Consider the following 5,423-nt stretch of genomic DNA (forward strand, 5'->3'; position numbering starts at 1 on the left):
AATGGAGAAAAAAAAAAGGAACAAGTGTTCAACATCAATAGGAATTAGGAAAATGGAAATGAAAGCCACAATGAGATATCATTTCACACCTATTAGAATGGCCACTAGTAGAATGGCAGAAAACTACAAGAGTTGGAGAGTATATGGAGAGATGGGGACACTTATTAACTGTTGGTGGGCATGCAAAATTGTATAACCACAGTGGAGGACTGTTTGGGCAGCTCCTAAAGAAGTTGAATACAGACTTGCCATGGGACCTGGCAATACTACTAATAAGTATATACCCAGAAGAACTGAAAGCAACGACACGAACAGACATCTGCACACCACTGTTCATAGTGGCATTATTCACAATTGCCAAAATTGGAAACAACCCAGGTGACCATCAACCAATGAATGTATAAACAAATGTGATGTATACACAGGATGGAATATTATTCAGCTCTAAGAAGAAATAAGTCATGAAGCGTATGACAGCATGGATGAACCTGGAGGACATTATGTTGAGTGAAGCAAACCAGACACACAAAGACAAATACTGTATGATTGTGCTATTGTGAACTAAATATATTGTGTAAATTCGTAAATTTACTAACTAGAATATAGGTGAGGGTAGAGAGTGGAAAGCTGAGGGTTGATCTGTGCAGAATTGGTAAAAGGGTTGTGCATAAATGGTTGGATATGAATAGAAATGGTGAAAGCACATGATAGATTTGTAACTAGCAGTGCTAATATATGTATATGACTGGTTGAAAGAGAAAGTCTAAGATCATGTATATTACTAGAAGGAAAACTAAAAAATGTAACATGGGACTGTATAGTGTGGTGAAACTTCATGTGAAATATGAGTATGGGTAATATTGCATACATAAGACTGTTTTTCTTTGAAAGTGAACAAATGTAAATTACTGTTACAAGATGTTAATATCAGGTAAAAATACAACCAAAGCAACCTATGAATAGTAGTGTATAGTAAGATATTAATAATCTTCCATTAAGGGAAAAAAACAAAGGAAATATACTAAGTGAAGAAACTAGGCAAATGGTACTACATATTGTTTGGCTCCACCTACACAAAATATAAATACAAATAAATTAGAGAGGTAAATAAATAGCAGCTATGTACAACAGGGGAAGAATAGAGAGCTTGAGAGGTGATTATTAAGAGGTAGAGTTTTTTTTTGTTGTTGTTGTTCATCTGTTTTTGTTTTAGTATTAGTATTTCTGGAGTAATGGAAATGCTCTGGTAATGACTGAAGTAATGAATGCACAGCTATAGGATTATATCAAATACCATTGATTGCATACTTTGGACGAATTGCGTGCTTTATTAATATGTAGCAATAAAATTGATTTTAAAAAATACAAATAGGCACAAAGGTAAAAGGAAAAAGAACGAGGCAGAGCTTTGCCTCACTTGCCACCTTCCCTGGAGGGCGCCACCTCCGCGACAGGAAGAGAAGCGCCCTGCCAACCAAGAGGCAGGCTCCCGATCAGGGCCACAAACATTTTTCGTTGCTCACCAATCCGCCTGCTTGCGCCGCTGCCTGGGAGAAACCCAGAAGGTTCGGGACGCTGAGCAGCTGCTTTGTGGATGACCCTTTCTTCGCTGATTCTTTTAGGGCACACGGAGAAAGTATGCCACAGATGGGAAGTTTTTCTGAACTTTTGGAAGCGATTTGCGCAGCACCTCCGATGGTAGAAGAGGAGCTTGTGATCACAGAGCTGGAGGCGATGCTGAAGATTCCTTGACTCAGATGTCAGCCCTTTCCAGGTAATGGGCCGAATGGAGCTAGATTGGCGAAAACAGTAAGCAGGAATTACAAAGAAACCTTGGTCAGCTTTCAACGGATCCCAGGGGACATTTGCTTTGTTATTCCTCTGGTATGGCCTATTCCAACATAGGAGATGAGCCACCAAATGTCTTCCAGGTCTCAACTCAAACCTGTATGGAGGAAGAAAACCAGGCGAGCACTGAGATTTTCTGACCATGGTCTGTAAAAAAATGGCTGTTGGTCATCATAGCCATGACTGAGCCGCTGTCATCAAAAGGCAAAGAGGGGAAGCAGATTTGGCTCAACAGATAGAGCGACCGCCTACCACATGGGAGGTCCACGGTTCAAACCCCTGGCCTCCTTGAACCATGTGGCTGGCCCAAAGTGCAGTGCTGATGCGCACAAGGAGTGCCCTGCCACGAAGAAGTGTCCCCTGCATAGGGGAGCCCCACATGCAAGGAGTGTGCCCTGTAAGGAGAGCAGCTTAGCACGGAAAAAAGTGCAACCTGCCCAGGAGTGGTGCCGTGCACACGGAGAGCTGACGCAGCAAGATGACGCAACAGAGAAAGAGACACAGATAGATTCCCAGTGCTGCTGACAAGAATATAAGCGGACACAGAGGAACACACAGCAGATGGACACAGAGAGCAGACAACTGAGGGAGGGGGGAGGGGGGGGAGAGAAATAATTTAAATAAATAATTAATTAAATAAATCAAATAAAAAGTCAAAGAGGGAAGCGGATGTGCCTCAATCAATAGAGCGTCTGCCTACCATATGGGAGGTCCAGAGTTTAAACCAGGGCCTCCTGACCCGTGTGATGAGCTGGCCCATGTGCTGTGCTGCCATGCACAAGGAGTGCTGTGCCACGCAGGGGTGTCCCCCATGTAGGGGAGCCCACGTGCAAGGCGTGCGCCCCGCATTGAGCTGCAAAAAAAGCACAGCCTGCCCAGGGGTGGTGTTGCACACACGGAGAGCTGAAGCAGCAAGATGATGCAACAAAAAGAGACACAGAAGAACACACAGTGAATGGACACAGAGAGCAGACAACTGGGATGGGGGGGAGGGGGAGAGAAATAAATAAAACAAGTCTTTAAAGAGATAAAAGTGAAAGAACAATAGGACTGGAGATGCAGAGGTCAGTGAAGAGTTCACTGATCTGAACTGAAGGGATGCTCATGCTTTTGAGAATGAGTGGAAACATGAGGTGTGGTTTTTTTAGATATGTATTATTATTTTTATTTTATTGTATTGTCTTTTTTTTTTTAAAGATACATAGATCACACAAAATGTTACATTAAAAAACCACACGAGGTTTTGAAGTACAGACCCGGGGGACAAGGGCACAATCTAGAAGATACTAGAATGCGAAGTGTTGCTCATGAAAATTCAGAATTTCATGAAATTAGAAGAAAGGAGAACCTCACCAAAGTCCAGTTTTGAAAATGGAAGAAGATCAAATGTTTTTGTGGGCAAACTCAAAATCATAGGGACTTCTGTCAAAACCAGCAGCTAAAAAATTAGCATGTGTTTGATTTGTTAAGATTGTTTGAATGGAGAAAGTAATGGTGCTGAGTTAATACACATATGACCAATACCTTATTTTTAAATCAATACTGTACTTTGCAACTTTATTCTAATATCTGAATGTTCTTCGAAGTGCTAGCTTTATATCAGCCCTACTGTAGGGATAAATCTTTGATTTACAAACACGTGAATAAATTGTTATTCTATAAAACTCTTTAAACACTAATTTTTAAAGCTCTGATGTTGATTTTACTTCCTCAATTATTTTCCTATGGCTGTGTATTCTTTTATACTTCATCTCAAATTTTATGTGTTACGTAGCCAGCTAGCTTAAAAATAAAAAAATAAATAAAACTATACCAGCAGTGTTTTATGAGAACTTAGGTATAATTTTGTTGAAGGACATAAAGAATAATAATCTAATAGTTCATTTTCAAAGAAAAATATCCCCCCTCCAGTTGCCTCCCTTGTCTGTCTGTGCATTGCTTTTTACATGTTGTTTGCACTCATTGTCTTCTCACTGTCTTTTGCTTGTTATCTGCTCATTATCGGTTGGTTGTTTTTTTCTTTAGGAGGCACCAGAAACCAAACCTGGGTCCTCCCCAGTGGGAGGCAGCTGCTCAACTGCTTGAACCACATCTGCTCCCAAGAAAAATATTTTAAAACACTAATGTACATGAGTTTTCTTGTTACAATTCCCTTACAGTTTAGAGACTCATTTTGTTCTAAATTACTTTCTTTTTTCAAGGTACCAGAGCCAGAGATTGAACCCAGGACCTCGTATGTGGGAAGGCGGCGCCTGAACCACTGAGCTACATCGGCTCCCCTGAGTTGATTTTTTGTTTGTTTACTTGTTTTTTGTTGTTGTTGTTGTTTTTTAAGGAGGCACTGGAATCAGGGACTCAACTGCTTGAGTCACATACACTCTTCTAAATTACATTCATAACCGTCAACAAACTTTACACTGATCTTTCTCTTCAGCATCTTAAGCAGCATATTTCTGCTCTTCTTTCCCAGACAGGTTAATGTATCTCCAGGAAAAACTTGTCCTTGGAAAAAGCTGCTCGGCTTTTTTGTGACATTTAGAAAAATCCATTTGTATTCTGCAAACCTGAACATCGATTATCTCAAAATTTGTTAGACAGGTGATGTGTATTTTTGAGTAAGGTGCTTAATAATTCAATTGCAAACTTTTAATTATACCATTTAAAAATTCACCTGTAGCTTCTTTATTCTAGAATTCAAGAATTCATTTGTTTTTATAAAGTTAGGTTTGAAGTTTATAATAAAAATTGTTTGAGAAAATGTTTCTATCAAGGAAAATCCCTAATTCGAAGTGTTTCTGTTTTTAAATTTAGAAAGAAAATTAGGTGGCCATGTTTATACTCCTCTACTTTTCTATACTGTTGCTAATTTCACTAATCCATAAATTTAAGTAGTATTTCCATAGCTTTCAGTTGTATTTCGCATGAGGATTAGGGAGAAGTGTGACTACTCCATCTTGTCCAATACCATAAGTCTCTTCTGTCAAATTCTACTTTATATATTTTAATGTTGCTATTATGTATATATAAGTTTAGAATTAATTTATCTTTTTGGTGAATTGAATCTTTTAACATTATGTAGAGTCTCCTTTTTCCTCTATTAATACTTTTGGCATAAATGTTTTATTATAACATAATATTGCAGCTTTCTTTGGCTAGCATTTGCCTAATTTTCCCATACTCTGATTTTCAACCTTTTAATGTCTTTTTGGGTATGCCCTTTTGGAAACAGCATAGAGTTGATTTTTTTCAAAAAATCTGGGCTGAAAACTTTTGTCTTTTAACTGGAGAATTTAATCCACTTACCTTTTTTGATTACTTATATTACATTTTTAAATTTATTTTTCACCAACTTACTATGTTTTCTAATTATTCTACCTTTTCTTTTTTCCCCTTCTTGCCTTATTTTGGATTGCAATTTTTCCTTTTTTTCTCATTTACCTTCTTCAAAGTAATTATTTTGACATTCATTTCTGAGCACAGTCATCAGTTATCATTTATCTTTACCTTGTACCCTGAGAATACACGGACCTTAGATGATTTTAATTCTGGTCACCCTCTTGCAATTTACATTTGTT

The 5,423-nt window shown here is 38.4% G+C and overlaps 1 pseudogene; it reads left to right on the plus strand.

Annotated features, from left to right (window-relative positions):
• Positions 1-461: 461 nt before the first annotated feature.
• Positions 462-3,290, plus strand: LOC101440682 (myeloid leukemia factor 1-like; annotated as a pseudogene).
• The last annotated feature ends 2,133 nt before the right edge of the window (positions 3,291-5,423 follow it).

The sequence above is a fragment of the Dasypus novemcinctus genome, chromosome 31 (assembly GCF_030445035.2).
Source record: "Dasypus novemcinctus isolate mDasNov1 chromosome 31, mDasNov1.1.hap2, whole genome shotgun sequence".
In the NCBI taxonomy this organism is placed as follows: domain Eukaryota; kingdom Metazoa; phylum Chordata; class Mammalia; order Cingulata; family Dasypodidae; genus Dasypus; species Dasypus novemcinctus.